This window comes from Callorhinus ursinus, unplaced genomic scaffold (genome assembly GCF_003265705.2).
Source record: "Callorhinus ursinus isolate GAN/ISIS: 27379988/994484 unplaced genomic scaffold, GSC_fseal_2.0 scaffold3, whole genome shotgun sequence".
In the NCBI taxonomy this organism is placed as follows: domain Eukaryota; kingdom Metazoa; phylum Chordata; class Mammalia; order Carnivora; family Otariidae; genus Callorhinus; species Callorhinus ursinus.
Genome location: NW_027397065.1, coordinates 10,859,883 through 10,887,046, shown reverse-complemented (window position 1 = coordinate 10,887,046; position 27,164 = coordinate 10,859,883). Strand labels below are relative to the sequence as shown.

General features: G+C 35.9%; 1 long non-coding RNA gene across 10 annotated transcripts in view; it reads left to right on the top strand.

Moving 5' to 3' along the window:
• The window catches only part of LOC112819670 (uncharacterized), a 151,532-nt gene that overhangs the window by 38,976 nt on the left and 85,392 nt on the right, over positions 1-27,164 (top strand). For 2 of the 10 annotated variants that reach the window (XR_012376828.1, XR_003206948.2), the window contains one exon: positions 122-1,139. The exons of the other annotated variants lie outside the window; for them this stretch is intronic. This is a non-coding gene — a long non-coding RNA (uncharacterized lncRNA). Of the gene's footprint in view, positions 1-121; positions 1,140-27,164 lie in introns of those variants that run through there. 10 annotated transcript variants of the gene reach the window in all.

Here is a 27,164-nt window from a genome sequence, read left to right as displayed (position 1 = left end):
CTTTGAGAAAAAGTTTAATGCCCGGAAGTTTCCTGTGCTGGAGGATGAATATACTGTCCAGGTACATGCTGAATAAAAAGATGATGTGAAAAGTTATGTTGAGTTTTTGTCTCTCTCAAAGGCCAGGTTTGAGGAATATGAAGAACAAGCTGGAGAAGATGAAGAACATAATTCCATTTGATCAGATGATCATTGAGGACCTGAATGAAATCCTCCCAGAAACCAAATTAGACAAGAAGAAATATCCCTTTTGGCCTCACAAGCAAATCAAAAATCTATAAACTTGAGTTGGGGAGAGAGCTCTGGCCTTGTATTACAAACGCTGGACATTAAAAATAATTATATGGTAATAAAAAAAAAGCACCATGTCCTTTAATCTAGAAGTAGAAACTCTAGTCTGTCATTGTTCACATAGTTTACATTGACCTTATGTTTATTGATTATGTGCCATTATAATAAATAAAAATTCTTTTAAAGTAAAGAACTTATTTATGCTAGATACTTTATGAAATGTCTAATTCCTTCAGTCATAGTTCTGTTTTAGAGATCAGGAAACCCATGTTCAGAGATCAGGAAACCCTTGTTCAGAGAGGTTAAGTGACTTGCCCATGGTTATACAAGCAGTAAGTGATGGAACAGGATTCAGACTTTATTCAGATGCTGTTTGAATCTGAAGCCAGTAGTTTTTTCTTACCCTACTCAGCTTGTCTTTGTTTGAAACTTAGCAAGGCTACTGGATCTTTTGAGACAACCTATATAATTATATATTCCTTAATATGTAAGGGTCCATGTTAGTTTTCATTGTAATTTAGGGCTTATTTAATAAAGGTTTCTGTCTTTCATAGCGTATTTAACTTTGCCAAATGATTAAAATATATCATTTCCCTTTTTGTCTTGGTTGCTCATAAGCTCATGGTTAATAATAATACTCACTTTTAGTAATTTTCTCATCTGTGGTTCCTCATGTAATTATGTCCTGTGTTTGTTCATTTAGTTGCTAAGCTCTTATTTTTAAATTAACCTGTTATATAAAAATATTTTAAATTATAAATCACCACAGTCTTTTAAAGATTCTAGATAGACAAAAATGAATATAAAATATTTATTATTTTATAATCTGATTGTTCATTGATATGTCCAAGTACCTAAAACAGTAGATAACACAGAGTAGATATTAGTGAATGAGTGGATTGAATTAATCTATTTCTCCTAGACATCTAGCTGATTCCAAGTGGAACTTAAATTTATTTACACTTAATGTATTTACTGATACAAAGTGGTAGACTTTGCTGTTTTACTTTACATCTTCTATTTGACATGTGTTTTCCATTTTACTCTCCCTTCTTGCTTTCTTTGGATTGATATCATGATTAATTTTATGTGTCTACTTCACTGGGCTAGAAGGGTACCCAGCTACTTGGTCAAACATTCTTCGGTCCAACATTCTGAGTATGTCCATGAGGGTGTTTCTGGATGAGATTAACATTTGAATTGGTAGACTGAGTAAAACAGATTGCCCTCCCAATATGGGTGAGCCTCATCTAACCTGTTGAGGATCTGCATAGAACTGAAACATTTAGCTTTTCTGGGTGTTAAGCCAGCTGGCTTTCAGACAAGAAATAGACTTTTGGCTTTTCTGGTTCTCAAGCCTGTGGGTTTGGATTGGAACTACACCATCAGCTCTCTCCTGGGTCTCCAGTTTACTGACTGCAGCTCTTGGGACTTGTCAGCTTCCATAATTTCATGAATCAACACATACATCCATTCTATTGGTTTTAGTTCTGTTTCTCTGGATGTTCCTGAGTAATACAATTGATAATTTAAAATTTTTCAATTTTTCCTCTAACTTAGAAGTTCTACAGTCTGTTTCTGTTCATTTTTTGGTTCTAGAAATAATAACATAATGATCGTAGCCTAAAGTTAATCAGTACGTTTAACCTCCTTTTGGATAATATAAAGACTTCACAACTTTTTAACCCCATTTCTTCCCCTCTTGACACATTGTTATTGTGCTTTGTATACTTTTTAATCCCTGAGACTTTAATGTTACTGTTCTTTATATTTGTGTACAAATACATATTTGGCAGTGTATTTGCTGTTGCTTCTTCCATGTTAGATCTTATATCTGGAATACATTCCTGCTTCTAGTAGTTTATTCTTGACCATTTCTTCTAGAGACTATCTGCTGATGACACGTTCTGTTTTATTGTTTTGACAAAGTTGTTTTAGTTTGTTAATTCTTTAACCATATTTTGCTGGGTATAAAATTCAGGATTAGCAGTAATTTTGGTCATTATGTTTAAGATCTCATTCCACTGTTTTCTGGTTTTCATTGTTGTTTTTGTGATGTTATTTATTGATTTGACTTTCATATATGTGTATATGTATGTATGTATGTGTATATATAGCTTTGAGGCATACTTTATCATGTAATTCATCCATTTCAAGTATATAATTTGGTGATTTTTTTTTTTAGTAAATTTAGTTTTGTGTAGCCATCACCACTGATTAGTTTTAGAACATTTCTGTCAGCCTAATAAGAAACCTCATGTCCATTAACTATTAATCCTCATTCCTCCCACCTTATCCCAGACAACACTAGTCCATTTTTTTCTGTCTCTGTAGATTTTCCTTTTCTGGAAATTTCATATAAATCAGTCATAGAATATGTGATTTCTTGTAGTTGCATTCTTTCACTTAGTGTAATATTTTTGAGGTTCATGTATGTTGAAGCATTACTAGTAATTTATTCTTTCTGTTGATGAATAGTATTACACTATATGGATATACTACATTTTGTCTCTCCATCAGTTGTTGGACATTTAGTTTTTTTCAGATTTTGACTATGAATATGAATAATGCTGCTAAAAGAATTCATGTATAAATCTTTGCATATGTTTTCATTTCTTTTGGGTAGATACCTAAGAGTAGAATTGCCCAGTCATTTGGCAAATTTGTTTTTAACTTTTTACAAGAGACTTCTAGACTGTTGTCCAAAGTGTTTGCATCATTTTATTTTTCTACCAGTAGTGTGAGGGTGCCTGTTTCTCCACATCCTAGCCAACATTTGTTATCTATTTTCTTTTTCTTTTTTTTTTTTAAGTAATCTCTACTCAACATGGGGCTCACACTCATTACCCCAAGATCAAGAGCATCTCTACTAACTGAGCCAGCCAGACATCCCTATTATCATCTATTAAAAAAAAATTATCGTAGCCACCTAGTGGGTGTGAAATTGCTTCTTACTGTAGTTTTAATTTGCATTTTCTAAACCAGTGATATTGAACATCTTTTTATATACTTATTAACCATTCGTATATATTCTTTGATGGGAATTTATTTTTGAAAATTTTACCCATTGGATTGGATTGGATTATTTGTTTTCTCATATATAAAGGATTCTTTGACTATTTTGTATATAGGTCCCTTATAAGATAAAATTTTGCAATATTTTCTCCCACTCTGTTCCTTGTCTTTTAATTTTCTTAATGGTGTCTTTTGAAGTACAAAAGACTTGAATTTTGGTGAAGTCTGGTTTATCATATTTTTTTGGTGTTATATCTAAGAAATTTTTGCCTAACCTAGCGTCTTGAAGGTAATTAGCTGTGTTTTCCTTTAAAAGTTTTAGCTCTATGGGGCGCTTGCGTGGCTCAGTTGAGTGTGCCTTTGGCTCAAGTCATGATCCCGGGGTCCTGGGATTGAGCCACACATTGGGCTCCCTGCTCAGCAGGGAGCCTGCTGCTTCCCCTGCTCGTGTGCCCTTTTCCTTTCTGACAAATAAATAAATAAAATCTTTAAAAAAAAAAACTCATAGAGAATACCAAAACACTTTTGACAAAGAAAAGCAAAGCTGGACAACTTATACTTTCCAGTTTCAAAATTTAATATAAAACTACTTCAGTTGTTATCAACATGATGTGGTACTGGCAAAAGATAGACATGTAGATCACTAGAATAGAAGTGAGAGTACAGAAATAAATGTTTATACTTAGGGTGAACTGATTTTCAACAAAGGTGTAAAGGAAATTCAGAGGGAAAGGATAGCCTTTTTAATGAATGGTGCTAGGAAAACTAGATAATCTATATGCCAAAAGATGAAGTTAGACCTTTATCTCATACTATATACGGAAATTAACAGAAAATAGATCAGAGCACAGGGCAGGGCACCTGGGTGGCTCAGATGGTTGCGTGTCTGCCTTCGGCTCAGGTCATGATCTCCAGGTCCTGGGATCGAGCCTCATATCAGGCTCCCAGCTTAGTGGGGAGTCTGCTTCTCCCTCTCCCTCTGCTGCTCCTCCTGCTGTGCTGTCTCTGTCTCTGTCTCTGTATCTCTCTCAAATGAATAAATAAAATCTTTAAAAAAAATAGAGCTAAATGTTAGAGCTAAAACTTATTTTTTTTCTGAGATTTTATTTAGTTATTTGAGAGAGAGGGAGCACAAGCAGGCAGAGTGGCAGGCAGAGGGAGAGGGAGAAGTAGGCAGAGGGACAGACCAACTGAGACATCCAGGCATCCCTCTCTATGAATTCTATACAAATTTTGCAATTTTATGTAATTTGCAATTCTACATAAATTTTAGGATTATCTTACAATTTCTGTCAAAAGGCTGCTGAAGTTTTGGTAGGGATTGTGTTGAATATTTGAATCAATCCGGGGAGAGTTGCCATTGTAACACTCTTGAACTTTCTACTTCACAAACCTGGCATCTGACCTTCTTTTGAAGGTAACTTCCTTTTTTTTCCCTTCCACTGTGGTTGCTTTTAAGGTCTTGCTCTTTCCTTTTAGATTTAAATAATCATGTGATGTCTTTAAGTGTGGATTTCTTTTTATTTATACTGCTTGGGAATTTTTGGCTTCTTGATTATATGAATTGGTGTCTTTGATCAGTTCTGGAAATTTTGTTGATCTCTTCAAGTACCATTTTTATAAATCTAAAATACCATCAATTGAAACATGCAACATTTAGGGCGCCTGGGTGGCTCAGTCGGTTGAGCAACTGCCTTTGGCTCAGGTCATGATCCTGGAGTCCCGGGATCGAGTCCCACATCAGGCTCCCTGCTCGGCGGGGAGCCTGCTTCTCCCTCTGACCCTCCCCCCCTCTCATGCTCTCTCTCATTCTCTCTCTCAAATAAATGAATGAAATCTTAAAAAAAAAAAAGGAATCCTTAAAAAAAAAATGCAACATTTATGCACCACCAAAAGAGAAAAAAATGTTACTAATGCCTTAATAGTAGTATTATGTGGGGGCACCTGGGTGGCTCAGTCATTTAAGCATCTGACTCTTGGTTTCAGCTCAGGTTGGGTCTCGGGGTGGTGAGATGGAGCCCCATGTCATGCTCTGCGCTCAGCAGGGAGTCTGAGATCCTCTCCCTCTCCCTTTGCCCCTCCCCCAGATTTCGCTCTCTTTTTTTATTTTTATTTTTTTAAGATTTTATTTATTTATTTGACAGAGACACAGCAAGAGAGGGAACACAAGCAGGGGAATGGGAGAGGGAGAAGCAGGCTTCCCACTGAGCAGGGAGCCCGATGTGGGGCTTGATCCCAGGACCCTGGGATCATGACCTGAGCTGAAGGCAGACGCTTAACGACTGAGCCACACAGGTGCCCCTCTCTCTTTTTTTAAAGATTTTATTTATTTATTTGACAGAGGGGGAGTGAGAGAGGGAGCACAAGCTAGGGGATGTGGCAAGGGAGAGGGAGAAGTAGGCTCCCTGCCGAGCAAGGGGCCTGATGCGGGGCTTGATCCTGAGCCACCCATGCACCCCCCTCTCTCTCTTAAATAAATAAATCTTAAAAAAATAATAGTATTATGAATGAATTGGTCATAACCTCGTTGCTTAGAAATTTGTCATTTTCCCAAAGGATTTGGCAAACATTTCTTCATTTGCATTGCTTTGTGCATAGATTTTTTATCTGTATCTCTAAGAAAGCATAGCACAATTTCATTTATTTGTATCTTACTTCCTGTAAGTAATTAGTTGCTGCTTTTTAAAGATGTTCAGGTCAATTCTGACTGCTGTAGCAGAATCCCATAAACTGGGTGACTTAAATGACTAACATTTCACAGTTCTGAAGCCTGGGAAGACCTAGATGAAGGTGCTGACAGATTCAGTTGTCTGGTGAGGATCTTGTTCCTGATTTGCAGATGGTTACCTCCTCACATGGTGGGGAGAGAGATCATTTCTCTTATGTCTTTTCTAGTAAGGACACTAATCGCATTCATGAGTTTCACCCCCAAGACCTAATTACCTCCCAAAGGCTCTACCTCTAAATACCATCAAATTAGGATTAGGATTTAAACATATGAACTTTGAAGGGACCCAAGTATTTAGCCCATAGCACAAGAATATAATGATTACTCATTTATGGCCGTTGTTTCAGTTATGAATATTTGTTTCACTAAGGTCAGATTGTATGTCTGTGTATACACATTAGCTTCTAAACAATTTTTCTGGAGTGTATTATACATCACAATAATTTTTTAAAGATTTATTTATTAGAGAGAGTGTGAGAGTAGGGGGGAGGGGCAGAGGGAGAGAGAAATAATCTCAAGCAGACTCCCCGCTGAGCAGGGAGCCTGATGCAGGGATTGATCTCATGACCCTGACATCATGACCTGAGCTGAAATCAAGAGTTGGGGGCTCAACCGACTGAGCCATCCAGGAACCCCTCCATTGCAATAATTTCTTAATGGCAAATCATAGTTTTTGTTTTGTTTTTTGATACTGAAACCTGGGAAAATCATAGTTTTTAAAAATTTACTTTTTTATTTTTTAAAAGATTTTATTTATTTATTTAGAGAGAAAGCACTAGCAGGGGGAGGGGCAGAAGGAGAGGGAGAAGCAGACTCCCTGCTGAGCAGGGAGCCCAATGTGGGGCTCCATCCCAGGACTCTGGGATCATGACCTGAGCCAAAGGCAGAGGTTTTTTTTTTTTTTTTTTTTTTTTATGTCCAGTTAGCCACTGTATAGTACATCATTAGTTTTTGATGTAGTGTTTAAAATTTACTTTTTAAAGAATACAACATGAAGATTTAATATACTCCTACGTTGTGAAATGATTACCACAGCCAAGTTAATTAACATATCCATCACCCTAGATAGTTTTCTTTTGTGGTTGAGAACACTTAAGATCTACTCTCTTAGCAGGATGCCTGGGTGGCTCAGTCAGTTAAGCATCTGCCTTCGCCTCAGGTCATGATCCCAAGGTCCTGGGATCAAGCCCCACATCAGGCTGCTTGCTCAGCGGGGAGCCTGCTTTTCCCTCTGCCTGCAGCTTCCCCTGCTTGTGCTCTCTTTCTGACAAATAAATAAAATCTTTAAATAAATACTCTACTTTCTTAGCATAGCAGATCTCCTGTGTACAATACAGTATTGTATTATTGTATTATTTGTATATTGTATATGTATTGTATATTATATATATTGTATTATATATATAGTATATATAATATATATTATATATTATAGGTATTATATGTATTATATATAATATATTGTGTTATATGTATCATATGTATTATATGTTATATATTGTGTTATATGTGTTATTGTATATTGTATTATTTTTTATATTTATTTCAATTCAACTAGCCAACATATAGTGCATCATTAGTTTTTGATGTAGTGTTCAATGATTGATTAGTTGCATATAACACCCAGTACTCAACACATCACATGCTCCCCTTAATGCCCATCACCCAGTTACCTCATCATTTTTAAGCATGCCATTCATTTACTTTTAAATGTAGTCAGCATAGTTTTATAATTTGTATCTAATAATTCTAATATTTAAAGTCTTAATGGTCTCTTGCTGTTGTTTTTCATTTATGTAGGCTTTTTTCCCCTGATGCTTTGTTTCCCTTGTATTCTTGGTTATCTTTCTCATTGCCCTTGCAAAATTATTTGGAGAGTCCTGGTGGCTTAGAGTAAAGCTACCTTTCTATAGAGACGATTTGCATTTACTTATACCAAAGAACCTAGGACCATTTCAACCAAAATCACAGCTTGAGTTGTTCTTGTCATTCAAGGTAATGAAAACCTGGTCAGCAAATCCCCATAAAGGCCAGCCTATGGCCAAAGATTTTCAGTAATGGTAGGCTGGGAATTTTATGGTTTCAGGCCTTACATTTAAGTCTTTAATACATTTCAAGTTAATTTTTGTGAGTGTTGTAAGATAGTAGTCTAGTTTTATGTTTTTGCATGTGGCTGTCCAGTTTTCCCAGCACCATTTACTGAAGAGCCTCTTTTCCCCTTTGTATATTCTTGGTTCCTTTGTTGTAGATTAATTGACCATTGACTGTGTATATGTGGGTTTATTTCTGGGTTCTTTGTTCTGTTCATCTATGTGTCTTTTTTTTAAGATTTTGTTTTATTTATTTGTCAGAGAGAGAGAGCACAAGCAGGGGGAGTGGCAGGCAGAGGGAGAAGCAGGCTCCCTGCTGAGCAAGGAACCCAATGTTGGACTCCATCCCAGGGCCCTGGGATCATGACCCAAGCCGAAGGCAGACACTTAACCGACTGAGCCACCTAGGTGTCCCTCTGTGTCTGTTTTTATGCCATTACCATACTGTTATGATTTCTATAACTTTGTAATATAGTTTGGAATCAGGGCTTGTGATGCCTGCAGCTTTGTTCTTTCTCAAGATTGCTTTGGTTATTTGGGGTGTTTTGGGGTTTCATATAAATTTTAGCATTGTTCATTGATTGCTATTGGGATTCAGGGTCTTTTATGGTTGGTTCAGTACCAATTTTAGGATTGTTTGTTGATTGATTATTTACCATTGTGCTTTTGATAGGAATTGCATTGAATCTGTAGATTGTTTTGGGGTAATATGGACATTTTAACAGTATTAATTCTTTCAGTCCATGAGCATGAATATCTTTCCACTTATTTGTGTCTTCTTTAATTTCTTTCATCAATGTTTTGGAGTTTTCAGTGTATCGGGCTTTCATTTCCTTGGTTAAATTTATTCCCAGTTATTATTCTTTTTAATGTAATTGTAAAGTAATTGTTTTCTTAATTTCTTTTTCTGAGAGTTTGTTATTAGATATTTGTACGTTGATTTTGTACCGTAGCTTTACTGAATTTGCTGATTAGTTCCGACAGTTTTTTGGTGGAGTCTTTATTAGGGTTTTATATATTTAAAATCATGTTTTCTGTGGATAGTGACAGTTTTACTTCTTCCTTTTCAATTTGGATGCTTCTTATTTGTTTTTCTTGTCTTATTGCTGTGGCTAGGATTTCTAATATTATCTTGAATAAAAGTGGAGAGAGTGGGTATCCTTGTCTTGTTCTTGATGTTAGAGAAAAAGTATATAATGTTAGCTGTGGACTTTAAATATATGGCCTTTATTATGTTGAGGTACATTTACTCTATACTCACTTTGTTGAGAGTTTTTTTTTTTTTAAATCATAAATGGATGTTGACTTTTGTCAAATGTTTTTTTTTCTGCATCTCTCGAGATTATGTGATTTTTATCCTCCAGTTTGTTAATGTGGTGTATGATGCTGATTGATTTGCAGATGTTGACATATCTTTGCATCCTTGGAAAAAATTCCAGTTGATCATGGTGTATTATTCTTTTAGTGTATTTTTCAACTTGGTTTGTTAATATTTTGTTAAGATTTTTGCATCTGTATTGATCAGGGATATTAGCCTGCAATTTTTTTTGTGGTGTCCTTGTCTGGTTTTGTATCAGGGTAATGCTGGCCTTGTGAAATGAGTTCGGAAATGTTCCCTCCTCTTTAATTTTTTGGAAGAGTTTGAAAAGGATAGGTATTAAATCTTCTTTACGTGTTTCCTAGAATTCACCAGTGAAGCTGTCTGGTCCTGGACTTTTATTTTTTGGGAAGTTTTAATTATTTATTCAGTATGCTTAGTAGCAATTGGTCTATTTACATTTTTATTTCTAAATCATAAATCTTGGAAGATTGTATGTTTCTTGAAATTTATATATATATTTTTAAATTTTTAAATTTTTACTTTTTTAAAGATTTCATTTATTTATTTGACAGTGAGAGAGACAGTGAGACAGGAAACACAAGCAAGGGGAAGCGGCAGGCAGAGGGAGAAGCAGACTCCCTGTGGAGGAGGGAGCCTGACGTGGGGCTCGATCCCAGGACTCTGGGATCATGATCTGAGCTGAAGGCAGATGCTTAATGACTGAGCCACCCAGGCGCCGCATACATTTCTTTTCAGTTGTACAGTTTGTTGGCATATAACTGTTCATAGTAGGTTTCTTATGATCTTTTGTATTTCTGTGGTATCATTGTAATTTCTCTTTCATGTCTGATTTTATTTATTTGAGCCATTTCTCTTTTTTTTCTTGGTGAATCTGCTAAAGGTTTTTCATTTTGTTTATCATTTCGAAGAAGCAACTCTTAATTTCACTGGTCTTTTCTATTGTCTTTTCAGTCTCTATTTCATTTATTTCATTTCTGATGCTTGTTTGTTTTCTTTCAACTTTGGGCATCATTCATTCTTTTTCTGTTTCCTTTAGGCATAAAGTTAGATTGTTTTTATGAGATTTTTCTAGTTCCTATAGGTATAAAGTTAGATTGTTTATATGAGATCATATGATCTATCCTGGAGAATATTTATGTGCATTTGAGAAGAATGTGTATTCTGCTGTTTTTGGATGGAATATTGTATATATATTAAGTCCATCTGATCTAATGTGTTGATTTACTTACTAATTTTCTGTTTTAATGAGCAATCTATTCATGTAAGTGGGGTATTAAAGTCCCCTACTATTATTGTATTGCTGTCATTATGTCCCTTTAGGTCTGTTAATTTTTGCTTTGTATATTTAGGTGCTCCTTTTTTAGGTGCATATTTACAAATATTATATCCTTTTGTGGGATTCACCCCTTTATCATTATGTAATGCCCTTCTTTTTCCTTTTATGTAGTCTTTGTTTTAAAGTCTATTTTATCTGATAGAGCTACTCCAGCTTTTTTTTTTTTTCATTTCTGTTTGTGTGGAAGTTCGTTTTTCATCCCTTCACTTTCAGTCTGTGTGTGTCCTTACATCTGAAGTGAGTCTTTTGTAGGCAGTGTATAGATTGATCTTGTTTTTTTATTCATTCAACCACTCTGTCTTTTGATATGAGAATTTAGTCCATTTACATTTAAAATAATTATTTATAGGTATGTACTTATTGCCAGTTTGTTAATTGTTTTTTTGGTTATTTTTAATTGTTCCTTTCTTATTCTTTTTCAGTCTTTCCTTGGTTTGATGACTGACTTTAGTGTTTTGTTTAGATTCCTTTCTTACTATCTTTTGTGTATATACTTTTTTGATTTTTGGTTAACATGAGGCTCACATATAACAGCTTATATATATATATATATAACAACACAACACATTTTAAATTGATAGCAGCTTAAGTTTTTGTTTTGTTTTGTTTTGCTTTGTTTTGTTTTTGTTTTTAAAGTTGGCTGCACGCCTAGCAAGAAGCCCAATGCAGGGCTTGAACTCATGACCCTGAGATCAAGATCTGAGTTGAGATGGAGTTGGTTGCTTAACCAACTGAGCCACTCAGGCACCCTGATAGCAGCTTAGGTTTGAATGCATTTTAAAAGTCTATATTTACCACCCCCTGCATTTTATGTTTTTGATGTCACATTTTATAGCCTTAATTTAAAAAATTTTTTAATTTAAATCCAATTTAGTTAACAAATAGTGTATTATTGGTTTCAGGGGTAGAATTTAGTAATTCATCAGTTACATATAACACCCAGTGCTCATTACATCAAGTGCCCTCCTTATGCCCATCACCCAATTACCTTGTCCCCCACCCACCTTTAACTGATAATTGTAGTTACACTTATTTTTATTATTTTCATTTTTTAACCTTGATACTAGCTTTATAAGTAAGTAATCTACTACCTTTACTATATATTTACTTTTACCAGTGAGGCTTATACTTTCATAGTCTTAATACTGGATTAATGCCCTTTCTTTCTGGCTTAAAGAAGAATTTCTTGTAAGGCTGGTTTAGTGGTGATGAAGTTTTTAGCTTTTTTTCATCTAGAATACTCTTTATCTCTTTTTCTATTCTGAATGAAAGGCTTGCTGGGTAAAGTGTTCTTGGTTGCAAGTTTTTTTTTCCTTTTAGTACTTTGAATATATCATGTCACTCCCTCTGGCCTGCAAAATTTCTCTCAAAAACCTGCTGATAGTCTTATGAGGATTCCCTTGTATGTGACAAGTTGTTTTCTTGTGCTGCTTTTAAGATTCTCTTTAATTATTGATAGTTTTATGATGTTTCGGTGTGGATATTTTTGGGCTCCTGTCATTTGGAACTTTCTGGGCTTCCTGGATCTGAATATTGGTTTCCTTCCCCTGGCATAGGGAAATTTTCAGCCATTATTTCTTCAAATAAATTTTCTGCCCTTTTCTCTCTCTCCTTCCCTTCTGGGACTCCTATAAAGTTAATGTTATTTCATGTAATATTGTCCTATTGGTCCTTTAAACTACCTTCACTTTTTAAAATTCTTTTATCTTTCTGTTGCTTTGTGTGGGTGAATTCCACTGCCTGTCTTCAAGCTCAATGATCATTTCTGCTCTGATTTAGTCTGCTGTTATATTTTTTGGTTCATTTATTATATTCTGCAGCTCTATGACTTCTTTTTGGTTCTTTCTTATATTTTTGTATTTCTTTGTGGATGTTCTAACCCTGTTCATCTATTCTCCCTTTAGTTGAGCATCTTTGTGATTATTACTTTGAATTCTTTATCATATATGTTACTTATCTCTGTTTCATTAAGGTTTTTTCCTGAGGTTTTATCGTGTTCTTTCATTTGATAGATAAGCCTCTGTTTCCTCTGGGAAACACTCTGGATTTGTTTCTGTGTATTAGGCAAAACAGCTATCTCTCCTAGTCTGGAAAGGGTGGCCTCGTGTTGGAGATAAACCTTATCTTTCAACCTTGCTGTAGCTCTGGTTGTCTTTTAGACCTTTGTGATTATCTAAGCAGCTTGATTTTTACTTGGTAGGTCAAGGTGTGCCAAGACCTGTCAGTGTTCCAAAGGGAGGGATCTCAGTCAGCACCTATTTTCAGGCTGACTGGAAACCAGACCCTCAGGCAGCAGCTTTTAAAGTATGCAAATATATACTGTCCTGTGGAAGTTAAACCTTCCAGGCTTCCAGATAAGGTGATCTGGAGGTGACCTCTGGGTGACAGTTGCAAAAATTGGGACTTCAGGTGAATATGTAAGCTCCTTTTCGGGAGGTACTTCGGAGCTTTATCAAGGCTGAGGGAGAGTGTGAGGATGGCATCCCCCTGCGTACATTCCCTAAGCTGCTTGGTAGTCTCTAAATGTGTGGCAAACCTGAAGTCTGCCCGTCAGGCTGAAGCCCCAGGAGAGGTAAATAGGCCTTTTTCATAGGAGGACTGGGGTGTGTTTCATTCTGTGTCTGTGCAGTGTCCTGGGGGTGGTAGCATGCCAAAACTGTCTCTATTTGAGTCCCATGGAGCCCAGAAATGTAACCCATCCTGGCCAACAGAGCCAGGTGATCATGGAGTGTCCCCTGTGTGTACTGCATATGCCTGCTGGCTTTAGCAAGGCATTGGGAGAACGTAGGGCCAGCATGCAACCACTGGCTTTTGCAGGGCAGCAGGAAGCACTGGACTGGGATGTGCTCACTGGCATTAGCAAGTTAGAATTACCGTTTTTGTGCTCTCTTTCTAACTTGCAGCACATTTGTCCCTGGAGATAGTCCCAATGGGCCTCTCCTCCTCTGACAGACACTTTAAGATTAGCAAATGAATCTCCTTCACATAGAGTCTAGACACTTTTCAAATTGCTGCTTTTTACTTGTCCCCATGGGGAATAAGTCTGCCCATAAGCCCTTTTAGAGCAGAATCTCAGTTCCCTACAGCTCTTTGGGTCTCCTGGATGTAAGCCCTATTGGTTTCCAAAGGCAGACATTTTGGCGGCTTATCCCTCTCTTGTAGGTCTCAAGGTTGGGGTGCCTTATATGGAGAGTGATGAACCCCTTACTCCTCAGGGAGAAGTTCAGGATTTTGAGATCTCTCCTGATTGTGGGTCACCAACTTGGTGGAGGAGGGGTTTGGTGAGACTGTGTCTTTACCTTTTTAGCCAACTTGATGTGGCCCTTTTACCATTTGTTGTGAAGGAGCTGTTAAACTACTTTTCAAATCCTTTTCAGAGGGAATTGTTCCAAATGTAGCTGTAAATTTGGTCTGTCTGTGGGAGGAGGTGAGTTCAGGATCTTTCTTTGCTGCCATCTTGGACTGCCTGTGGAAAAAATTAACTTAATCAAGTAATTTTTTTTTTTTAAGATTTAATTTATTTAAAGAGAGCATGAGCTGTGGCTGGGGGTGGGGTAAAGGGAAAGGGAGAGAATCTCAACCAGACTCCGCTGAACATGGAGCCCATTGCAGAGCTCAATCTCATGACCCTGAGATCATGACCTGAGCCCAAACCAAGAGTCAGACGCGTAACCGATTGAGCCACCCATGTGCCCCTAACCAAGTAATTTCTTTCAGTGAATGCCTAATATAAAGGTAAAGCTTGACTAAGACAGACTGGAATTTTGAAAACACATAAATAAGTAAAAGATTGTGTGATTTTTGTTGTGTACTTACAAATTTTGCAGTGTAATAGTTGAGAATAACTTAACCTTCATTTATGCTTTTTCTCTCTTCCATGTAGGCATGATTTATACCACTTGTAGTTTATGTATGATTGCTTCCACATTTTGTATGTTACTACTTTGAAGTGTAGAACATAAAAGTGAGTTATAAATAATTGATGATTGCTACACAGCTCAACACTGTTTTCAGCCAGTCAAAATGTTGCTGTTTGGCTTAATTAAGGAGTGTGAGACCCATGGTTTCTGTGACAACTCAAGGTCAGTTGACATGGATATGTCCAACCAAACTGTTCCTGTAGAATAAATAGGCTGTTTGTAAACAGGACGACTAAGTATTCTCTCGTAAGATTTTAAGTTCACAAAGCGTGAGGCACCCGGATAAAAGGTCAAATGTGAAAGGTTATAAGCTACTTTGGGCCTATTCTTGTGTGGAACCTTTGGCTGCCTTAGTCTGAGGTCTTGAAATAGTTTGCACAAGGCCTTTTGCCAAAAGACTACTGAGAGTTGGCTCAGGCAAGATTCTATTACAAAATCCTGTTCTCTTTTTCACACTCTTTGTGTGTGTCCTGCTGTCTGAAGTTTATGAAAATACAAGGAATTTTATTGAAGCTAAGTATATAAATGAAACAACCAGATCATTTCATATCATATAAAATAAATTTAGAATTTTCTTTTTAGGGACAGAGGTCCACAAATTGAATGTATTATGATAAATACTTGCAAAATTAATTGCAAATTACATTTTAGAAAAAGAGTAAGTTTTATCAGACTAACAAAGAAGACGAAAAACACTGGCAGAAAAACTTGGGGCAGTTGTAGGCTTTTTAAAAAGGCACTGTATATCTGTTCCACCTAAACCACCAGAGCAGTCTTTAAATACTAGTGAGATATTTTAGTTAATGAGATCTTTTTCTGTTATATGTTATGCTGTTGAGTGGTATTTGCTCTGTATTATGAAGAAAAAGGATATAATTCGTCTTTTTCAAAACTTTTTGCTTTGCTTTAGATTTATTACTGTTTTTATTCTTCCTCAGAGTAGGAATGCATTCCAGGAATACAAAAACCAAAGTGAATGTTAGATTTACTTTCTCTGGCATTAAAGCTTAGCTTGAAGAGCCTTCTTCAGTTTTTTGGCTATCATACTTATCTGCATTACTAGTTTGTTTTCTCATGTTTATATACTACTTCAGGGCTACAAGTTCTGTCTTGGTCAATTTTGATATATTTTCATTCTTGGGTTTGTTAATAAAGATGTAGCCACTGGATATATATTTTTAAAAATTTATTTATTTGTTTTAAGTAATCTCTGCACCCACTGTGGGGTTTGAACTCATGAACCAGACATCAAGAGTCATATGCTCTTCTGACTGAGGCTGCCAGGTGTGCCTCACCACTGGATTTTCTTAAGGTAGAAAAAAAGTGGGGCAAAGGACAGTGAAACAATGACAAAATAATCATTCTCAAACACAAAGTATAAGCCATAGACCATTTTAACTATGAATGAACTTTTGTGTGATAGTAGCAGTTATAAAGAAATCACCCAGATAAATTAAAAAGCAAATACATTTTATTAGGAAATTTAGAGTAACTCCTAGTGGTGGATTAATGCATGCAGTTTGGATCATAAACAGTGATACCCAGGCTTTCATTATTTTATTGTACTATGGAGCATAGGCATGGAAAGATGGGACTTTGCAGTGTGTGTCATAAAGTCTGATTTATTTTTTCCTTGTAGAACAATGAAACAAAGCCATTTATCTTTTTTTAAAAAAATTATTTAAATTCAAGTTAATTAACATATATGTATTATTAATTTCAGAGGTGGAATTTAGTGATTCATCAGTTGCGTATGACATCCAGTGCCCTACTTAGAATTTACCAGTGAAGGTATCTGGTTCTGGATTTTTATTTGTTGTTGTTTTTGATGACTGAATCAATCCCTTACTAGTAATTGGTCTGTTCAGATTTTCTGTTCCTTTGTGATTCATTCTTGGTCAGCTGTATGTTTCTAGGAGTTTATTCATCTCTTCTAGGTTTTTCAATTTGTTAGCATATAATTATATATAGTAGTCTCTTAGGATCTTTTGTATTTGTGTGGTATGAGTTGTAATGTCTTCTCTTTCTAATTTTATTTGTTTGAACCCTCTTTTTTCTTGGTAAATCTAGCTAAAGATCTGTCTATTTTGTATATCTTTTCAAGAAATTAGCCCTTGGTTTCACTGATATTTTCTATTTTCTTTTTAGTCCCTCTTTCATTTATTTCCTGTCTGATCTTTGTTATTTCTTTCTCCTACTAACTTTGGACTTAGTTTATTCTTTTTCTCGTTTCTTGAGGTATAAAGTTAGTTTGTGTATTTGGTCTACTCCATGGTGTCAAGTCCCTTAAGCTTTCTTACTCTTTTTCATTTTTTCCCTTTTGCTCCTCTAATTGGATGAATGTGAATACCCCATCCTTGAGTTCACTGATTCTTTCTTCTACTTTATCTAGTTTGATGTTGAACTCCTGTATTAAATTTTTCAGTTTAGTTATTGTATTTTTCAGCTTTGTGATAATCTGTTTAATACTTTCTTATATCTTTTTTCCTCAAGTTTTTATTTTAGTTTACATTATTTAATATATAGTGTAGTCTTGGTTTCAGGAGTAGAATTTAGTGATTCATCACTTACATATAACATCCAGTGCTCATCACAAGTGTCCTCCTTTATGCCCATCACCTATTTTGACCCCCACCACCTCCCCTCCAGCAACCCTCAGTTTGTTCTCTATAGTTAAGAGTCTCTTATGGTTTGCCTCTCTCTCTGTTTTTATCTTATTTTTCCTTCCCTTCCCCTGTGTTCATCTGTTTTGTTTCTTAAATTCCACATATGAGTGGAATATATGGTATTTGTCTTTCTCTGACTGAGTTATTTCGCTTAGCATAATACCCTCTTAGTTCCAGTCACATTGTTGCAAATGGCAAGATTTCATTCTTTTTGATGGCGAGTAATACTGCATTGTATATATGTGTGTGTGTGTATATATATATATATATATATACACACACCACATCTTCTTTATCCATTCATCAGTTGAGGGACACTTGGGCTCTTTCCATAGTTTGGCTCTTGCTGCTAATGCTACTATAAACATTGGGGTGCATATACCCCTTCAAATCTGTATTTTTTGTGTCCTTTGGGTAAATACCTAGTAGTGGAATTGTTGGGTCATAGGGTAGTTCTATTTTTAACTTTTTGAAGAACCTCCATACTGTTTTCCAGATTGTCTGCACCCATTTGCATTCCTACCAACAGTGCAAGATGTTTCCCCTTTCTCAGCATCCTCACCAACACCTGTTGTTTCTTGTATTGTTCATTTTAACCATTCTGACCCATGTGAGGTGGTATCTCATCATGGTTTTGATTTGTATTTCCCTGATGATGAGTGATGTTGAGCATCTTTTCATGTGTCTGTTGGCCATCTGGATGTCTTCTTTGGAAAAATGTCTATTCATGTCTTCTGCCCATTTCTTAACTGGATTGTTTGTTTTTTGGGTCTTGAGTTTGATAAGTTCTTTTTTTTTTTTAAAGATTTTATTTATTTATTTGACAGAGAGAGAGACAGGAGAGAGGGAACACAAGTAGGGGAGAGGGAGAAGCAGGCTCCCTGCTGAGCATGGAGCCCCATGTGGGGCTCGATCCCAGGACCATGGGATCATGACCTGAGCTGAAGGCAGCCGCTTAAACCGACTGAGCCACCCAGGCACCCCTGAGTTTGATAAGTTCTTTATAGATTTTGGATACTAACTTTTTTTTAAAAAGATTTTATTTATTTATTAGAGAATGAGAGAGAGAGCATGAGAGAGGGGAGGGTAGAGGGAGAAGCAGACTCCCCGCTGAGCAGGGAGCCCAATGTGGGGCTCGATCCCAGGACCTCAGGATCATGACCTGAGTTGAAGGCAGATGCTTAACCGACTAAGCCACCCAGGTGCCCTGACTTCTTAAATGTTATTTTAGTCTAATTTTTCAAATAGTATATTGTATTTTAAGTGTTCTGTTGAACAAACTATGTAGTAGCAGTTGTAGAATCCTTTTTTTGTAAAAGAGCACATTTCTTGTAGTCAGGTTGGATATTTTCCTTTATGTCAATTATTAAGAATCACTGGGCAATAGCAACAGAAATGGGGTTCTAAGTTGCATGTCTAAGCAGAAAGCATTGTTTCAGAGGGTCTTCCTTTGAAAATTTTAATATACACTTACGTATACTTTCATATTATTTTTTAAAAAGATTTTATCTATTTCAGAGAGAGAGCACACAAGCATGAGCAGGGACAGGGCAAGAAGGAGAAACAGACTCCCCACTGAGCAGGGAGCCCAATGTGGGGCCTGACCCCAGGACCTAAGGATCATGACCTGAGCCAAGGGCAGATGCTTAACCGACTGAGCCACCCAGGTGCCCCTACTTTCATATTCTTTAATGGGTATGATAAATAGACTAACAAGTAAGTTATTACTAAAATATACAGTGTCAAAATAGAAATTAAGTGTCCTCTCAGCATCATAAAGTGTGGGCAGTTTTTTGAGTATATCTTTATTTCCACATGTGTGAATGTTAGTGTGGATATGTATCTTCAAGTTTTCCATTGTAATGACTTATATAGCAGACTCACATTATACATTTACCTTGAGATTTGGCCAAAGAAAGAAATTAAAGTATTCCATTCAGTGAATCTATGCTGGGAGTGAATGTGAGATGTAAATCTTCTGTTCTTGTTGGTTTCAGCTCCTTTATATGTGCTAGGCTGAGGGTGTTTCTAGGGTTTAGGGATATATATATCTCTTTATATATACATACACATACACATATATGTATACATGTGTATATACATATATATGTATTTTAATACAATACGAAATGCAAGCCAACTAATTCATCTGGTATTCAACTAAAGAAAAAAGATAACTGGCTGGGAGAGGAAGTATGTTGGTCTTCAGTGTGCATTGTGCAAAAGGATTTTGACTATATGCAGATTTTTCTTATGTGTTGACTTTAGATTTTTATCCCTGAGAAAAAGGCCATTTAACTAGTGGTTTTTTTTGTTTGTTTGTTTAATATACAGTTTTTAATAGTCTGCTAAACTGTTTTAATCTACTTTAAATCTACTTTAATAGATTCCTGCACCAGCCTGTATCATGATTTCTCAGATGTATCTTGTAGGAGGCCCAAAGAAGCATAATATTGAGGGTTAAATTGTCAGCTTTGACACTGATCCCCTTTCGGCCCAGACCAGTTTCTTTATTGCTATTAGTACCCTATAGTTTTGTGTGGATGTTTTGTTTTCCTTTTTATATAGTGTGCCAAGTACTTACAACATAAATGCCATTTAATTTTGCCTGTCATGTAATTGATACTAAATATTTGAAGCGTATATGAAAAACCCTGTTATAGATATAATGGTTCCCATTTTATTTATTTTTTAAATTCAATTTAATTTTATTATGTTTTGTTGGTCACCACACAGTACATCATTAGTTTTTGATGTAGTGTTTCATGATTCATTGTTTTCATATAATACCCAATGATCCATGCAAAACTTGCCCTCCTTAATACCCATTACTGGGCTAACCCATCCCCCCACCCCCTTCCCCTTAAAACCCTCAGTTTGTTTCTCAGAGTCCATCGTCTGTCATGGTTCATCCCTCCCTCCGATTTCCCCCCCTTCATTTTTCCTTCCTTCTCCTAATGTCCTCCATGCTATTCCTTATGTTCCACAAATAAATGAAACCATATGATAATTGACTTTCTCTGCTTGACTTATTTCACTTAGCATCATCTCCTCCAGTCCCATCCATGTGGATGTAAAAGTTGGGTATTCATCCTTTCTGATGGCTGAGTAATAGTTCATTGTATATATGGACCACATCTTTATCCATTCATCTGTTGAAGGGCATCTCGGCTCTTTCCACAGTTTGGCTATTGTGGACATTGCTGCTATGAACATTGGGGTGCATATGGCCCTTCTTTTCACTATATCTTTGTCTTTGGGGTAAATACCCAGTAGTGCAATTGCTGGGTCATAGGGTAGCTCTATTTTTAATTTTTTGAGGCACCTCCACACTGTTTTCCAAAGTGGCTGTACCAATTTGCATTCCCACCAACAGTGTAAGAGGGTTCCCCTTTCTCTACAACCTCTCCAACATTTGTTGTTCTTGCCTTGTCAATTTTTGCCATTCTAATTGGTGTAAGGTGTTATCTCAAGGTGGTTTTGATTTGAATTTCCCTGTTGACTAATGATGATGAACATTTTTTCATGTGTCTGTTAGCCATTTGTATGTCTTCTTTGGAGAAGTGTCTGTTCATGTCTTCTGCCCATTTTTTGACTGGATTACTTGTTTTTTGGGTGTTGAGTTTGAGAAGTTCTTTATAGATCTTGGATATCAGCCCTTTGTCTGTAGTGTCATTTGCAAATATCTTCTCCCATTCCGTGGGTTGCCTCTTTGTTTTGTTGACTGTTTCCTTTGCTGTGCAGAAGCTTTTTATCTTGATGAAGTCCCAAAAGTTCATTTTTGCTTTTGTTTCACTTGCCTTTGGAGATGTTTCTTAAAAGAAGTTGCTATGGCTGATATCGAAGAGGTTACTGCCTATGTTCTCCTCTAGGATTTTGATGGATTCCTGTCTCACATTGAGGTCTGTCATCCATTTTGAGTTTACCTTTGTGTATGGTGTTAGAGAATGGTTGAGTTTCATTCTTCTGTATTTAGCTGTCCAATTTTCCCAGCACCATTTATTGAAGAGACTGTCTTTTTTCCATTGCGTATTTTTTCCTGCTTTGTTGATTATTTGACCATAGAGTTGAGAGTCCATATCTGGGCTCTCTATTCTGTTCCATTGGTCTATATGTCTGTTTTTGTGCCAGTACCATGTGGTGATCACTGCTTTGTAATATAGCTTGAAATCAGGCAACGTGGTGCCCCCAGCTTTGTTGTTCTTTTTCAACATTTCCTTGGTGATTCAGGGTCTTTTCTGATTCCATACAAATTTTAGGATTGTTTCTTCCAGCACTTTGAAAAATGTCGTTGGAATTTTGATAGGGATGGTGTTGAAGGTATAGATTGCTCTGGGTAGCATAGACATTTTAACAATGTTTATTCTTCTGATCCATGAGCATGGAATGTTTTTCCATCTTTTTGTGTCTTCAGTTTCTTTCATGAGTGTTCTGTAGTTCCTGGAGCATAGATCCTTTACCTCTTTGGTTCGATTTATTCCAAGTTATCATATGGTTTTTGGTGCTATTGTAAATGGAATCGATTCTCTAATTTCTCTTTCTACAGTTGCATTGTTAGTGTATAAGAAAGCAACTGATTTCTGTGCATTGATTTTATATCCTGCCACATTACTGAATTGCTGTATGAGTTCTTGTAATTTGGGGGTGGAGTCTTTTGGATTTTCCACATAAAGTATCATGTCATCTGTGAAGAGAGAGAGTTTGACTTCTTCTTTGCTAATTTGAATACCTCATATTCCTTTTTGTTGTCTGATTGCTGTTGCTAGGACTTCAGGTACTATGTTGAACAATAGTGGTGAGAGTGGGCATCCATTTCATGTTTCTGATCTTAAGAGAAAGCCTCTCATCTTTTCCCCATTGAGAATGATATTTGCTGTGGGTTTTTCATAGATGGATTTTATGAAATTGAGGAATGTTCCCTCTATCCCTATACTCTGAAGAGTTTTAATCAGAAAAGATGCTGTATTTTGTCAAATGCTTTTCTGCATCACGTGAGAGGACCATATGGTTCTCTTTCCTCTTATTAATGTGTTCTATCACATTGATTTGCAAATGTTGAACCACCCTTGCATCCTGGGGATAAATCCCACTTGTTTGTGGTGGATGATCCTTTTAATGTATTGTTGGATCCTATTAGGTAGGATTTTGTTGAGGATTTTGGAATCCATATTCTTCAGGGATATCAGTCATAAATTCTTCTTTTTGATGGGGCCTTTGCCTGGTTTGGGGATTAAGGTATGCTGGTCTCATAGAACGAGTCTGGAAGCTTTTCTTCTGTTTGTATTTTTTGAAACAGCTTCAGGATAATAGCTATTATTTCTTCTTTGAATGTTTGGTAGAATTCCCTAGGGAATCCATCAGGCCCTGGACACTCCTTTTTTGGGAGGTTTTTGATCACTGCTTCAGTCTCGTTACTGGTTATTGGCCTATTCAGGTTGTCAGTTTCTTCCTGTTTCAGTCTTGGCAGTTTATAGGTTTCTAGGAAGGCATCCATTTCTTCCAGGTTACTTAATTTATTGGCATATAGTTGTTGATAATAATTTCTAATAATTGTTTCTATTTCCTTGGTGTTAGTCGTGATCTCTCCCCTTTCATTTATAATTTTATTAATTTGGGTCCTTTCTCTTTTCTTTTGGATGTCTGGCCAGTGATTTACTGATCTTATTAATTCTTTCAAAGAACCAGCTTCTAGTTTTGTTGATCTGATCTACTGTGTTTCTGGTTTCTAATTCATTGATCTCTGCTCTAATCTTAATTATTTCTCTTCTAATCATGACTTAGGCATTGTTTGTTGCTTTTTCTCTAGTTCTTTAAGGTGTAGAGTTAGTTGGTGAATTCGGGATTTTTCTATTTTTTTGAGTGAGGCTTGGATGGCTACGTATTTCCCCCTTAGGACTGCCTTTACAGTATCCTGTAGGTTTTGGACTGATGTGTTTTCATTCTCATTGGTTTCCATGAATTGTTTAAGTTCTTTGATTCCTGGTTGTTCCAAACATTCTTGAGGAGAATGGTCTTTAGCTTGCCAGTGTTTGAATTTCTTCCAAATTTTTTCTTGTGATTGAGTTCCAGTTTTAAAGCATTATGGTCTGAGAATATGCAGGGAATAATCTCAGTCTTTTGGTATTGGTTGAGACCTGATTTGTGACCCAGTATGTGGTCTATTCTGGGGAAAGTTCCATGTGCACTCGAGAAGAATGAGTATTCTGTTGTTTTAGGGTGGAATGTTCTGTATATATCTATGAGGTCCATCTGGTCCAGTGTGTCATTCAAAGCTGATTTTGTGAGTGTTCATAATGGTCTGGTAGATATCCAGCTCAATTCAGGGGACTGGTTGGAATAGGGTCCCCTATTCCTCCACCATCTTTTCCCTCCTTCCTCATAATGGTTCCCATTTTAAAGATGAAGAAACTGAAGTACAGAAGAAGGCAAATGTATTTTCTTAGAATACAAGATCTGGGTTCATATTACATTTCTGAGATTACATGATCTTTGGAAAATCCTTGTCTTTTTAGTCTCTTTTTTTCTCATCTGTAAAATGGGGTTTTGAGGGTTATTGGGAGGGTTGAATGAAATCATCCTGGTGAAAATGTTTTGAACTGTAAGTTTTCATACAAATACAAAGCCAGGATTATAGTATTTTATATTACTAATTGTAAAGCCATTAGTTTAGTAATATATTGGAAAGGAACAGGTCAGTGCTCTTTCTTCTGTTTCCACACAACCTCAGGTATGGAGGCACTAGGTCTATTTATTACTAGTTTGGCATCACATTACTAATATTTGTCATAAATGCAATTTTGCAGAACTCTTGTTACCATGAGCCCAAATTTTAGAGATCACTTTATGCCTGTCATACATTGTAGAAGTCCTTTGAATGAATGTTTTTTTTCTTTTTTTCCCCTAATTCAAATTTATTCGGGTATGTAAACTACAAAAACAGTTATGTAATAGGTTACCCACACGGTTTAATTCTTCCTGGTTTAATCTGGTGTTTCCCAGAATATGGAATAGTCTTGGTTACCAGTTTGTTTATTTCATTCATCTCTTCTAAAAAGAAGAATATAAACTTGATTAGTTATAACATGTAAGTTTTATGGCATGAGTATATGAAACAAATTATCTAATTATTGTTGCCCAGTAACATTCTAAATCTATAAGAAAAATACCTACTTCATATTTCTTAAATTTGTTTCCCTTTCTGATGTGATTTTTGAGGATATTCTGGAGTTACTTAGCTCTTTTTTTTTTTGTCTTAAATATCTAATTCATTGTACTTTGAAACAATGGGGATTATACTCTGAAGCCCACAATAAACAAATAAGCTAACAAAAATTAAACCATTACAGGAGAAAATGTGAAATGGAAGTGTGTAATCAAATAAATGGGAAAAAGAGGCTTGAGAAAGATTATAGAAGACTAACAGGAGATAGCACTAGTGTGTTTCTTACTTGGTGGTTGTTTTCTTTCAGGAAAAATCTTATCAGCTGGAGAGTTGCTGTTTTCTTTGAAGTAAGCTCTGGTTTCTCTGAAATCAGATTTTGTATTCCCCAGGCTCCACTCTGCAATGCCAGCGCAAACATACATTAGCAGCTGTACAACACTTTAAAGAGTTACCAAGAAGGTATCAAGCAATTACTTATTCCATCTTAGACCTTTAGACGTTTTTTAAAAAAAGTCTAGAGTTTTAGGGAGAAGAAAAATAAGACAGTCTAAATATACTTCATGGAAAAAAATATAAAATGATAATGTAAATTAATTAAAAAGATTGCATTCTATCAGTGAGAGATTAAGGAAAATATTCCTGTTGTTTTTATAAACAAACGATATGATGGTTTCTTTTTCTAGTTTGGTAGATAGGTGCTATTCTAGTGAGTTTTTTGTTAACTAGTGCATTGTCTAGTGAAATAATTCTGAATAAAATGGTGAGATCTCTTTGATGATGTGAAGGGCTTAGATTATTCTGTTCTAGTTTCTAAACTTCACAGAGGGATACTGCTGGTTTAATACTTAGTGTTGTGGCTATGCATTTCAAGTATCTCTAACTTTATATTACTGTTTGTGGTGCAGTGGAAAGATGGAGTCAGAACATCTGGGCTATGGTCCTGGCTTTTCTACTTACTAGTTTTGTGTCTGTGACAATTCATTTAACTTCTTTTGCCCTCAGTGTCCTCATTTGTAAATAGGGCAAATACTACTTACCCATATAACTTAGAGGGTTACTATCTAGCTTAAGTGAAAATTTATGTGAAAATGCCTTTAAATTGTAAAGTGCTGTTAGATATAGAATGAGAGGGGTTACAAAGGAAAAAGGAGAGGCGCCTGGGTGGCTCAGATGGTTCAGCGTCTGCCTTCAGTTCAGGTCATGATCCCAGGGTCCCGGGATCGAGCCCCTCATTGGGCTCCCTGCTTGGCGGGGAGCCTGCTTCTCCCTCTCCTTCTGCTACCCCTGCTTATGCTGTCTCATTTTCTCTGTCAAATAAATAAATAGAAAATCTTTAAAATAAAAAAAAGGAAAAAGGAAAAATTGTTATTATTTCTGTTTACTAACATTCATATGAGAGATAATAATCATAATACTTACTAGGTAGGGTGGGAATACTCCAGAAAGGCATACTACTTTGTCTATTATCAGTAGAGGATTAGAGGGAAGTTTAATATAGGACATAGACTTTAGGTCATGTATATTCTTATATTTGAAATAGATTTCAGCTCTAGAGTCTTGTAATCCTACTTTTTAATCTTTTTGTTTATCTGTATACCATGTATGAAGATAATTTGAGTGTCTATGTAGTTGTGTGCAGTATATTTACATGTAATGCATATATATATATATGTAGTGTCTTCACGAACCAAAGTACTGCAATAGGCAGTACTTTGTGAAGTGATAATTCCTTTTGAGGAGAAAACTTTACTCATTCATTCATTTTTGTGTTGTTTTTCTGTGCCAGGTACAAGTTAATTGTCCTGGCTCCAATATTTGAATACATTATGAAAAGTTGGCTGTCAGTTTGTTGTTTGCATGACTATTGGTTTCTATTCACATTATGAGCCATTTCAGCAAATCCTCAAAATCTTCACTGGATGTAGGTATTATTAAGGATGCATTCTGTTTTCAGTTTATTACCTTAAATTTATATATTAAAGGGACAAATTGGTATACAAAAGAGAAAAATGGTGTATTTCTTAGATGTACAGCTGCAATTTGAGGACTGTCTTCTGGTGTGATGTATACAGTCAGTCACCAATTTTTTGAGGACCAAAAGCAAACAGGAGAGATTTTCTAAAAGTGAAAGAAACAATCAGTATTTTGTTCTTAGTACTGTTCATTTATTAAGACATATTTATTGATTGCTTGCTCTAAGTCAGACAGTATGGTAGATGCTGAGAATAAATCAGGAGTAAATTCTAGTGGAGAACATGAACATTAACCAAATAATTTCAGAATTAAATTAAAATACTTATAAGTACTAAGGAGAGGTATGTAGTTTTGTGAGAAGAGACAACAGTTGAGAGAAATAGGGAAAGTAATATATATTTGAGTGATAAAAAGAAGTGGGAAATTACCCCATGTAATCAATAACATTATTACATTTATCTTACATAGCACAGACTTTGATAAAATTATAGATGGAAGTAATTTTCCACTGGCAAGGTATAAACAATTTTGATGTAATAAGGAATTATATAAAATAGTTTTTAAAAGTTATGTTAGATATAAAAATTGGACCGTAAGAGTAAAACCCCATGGTTTTATATGCTTGCAATTGGTGGAATAA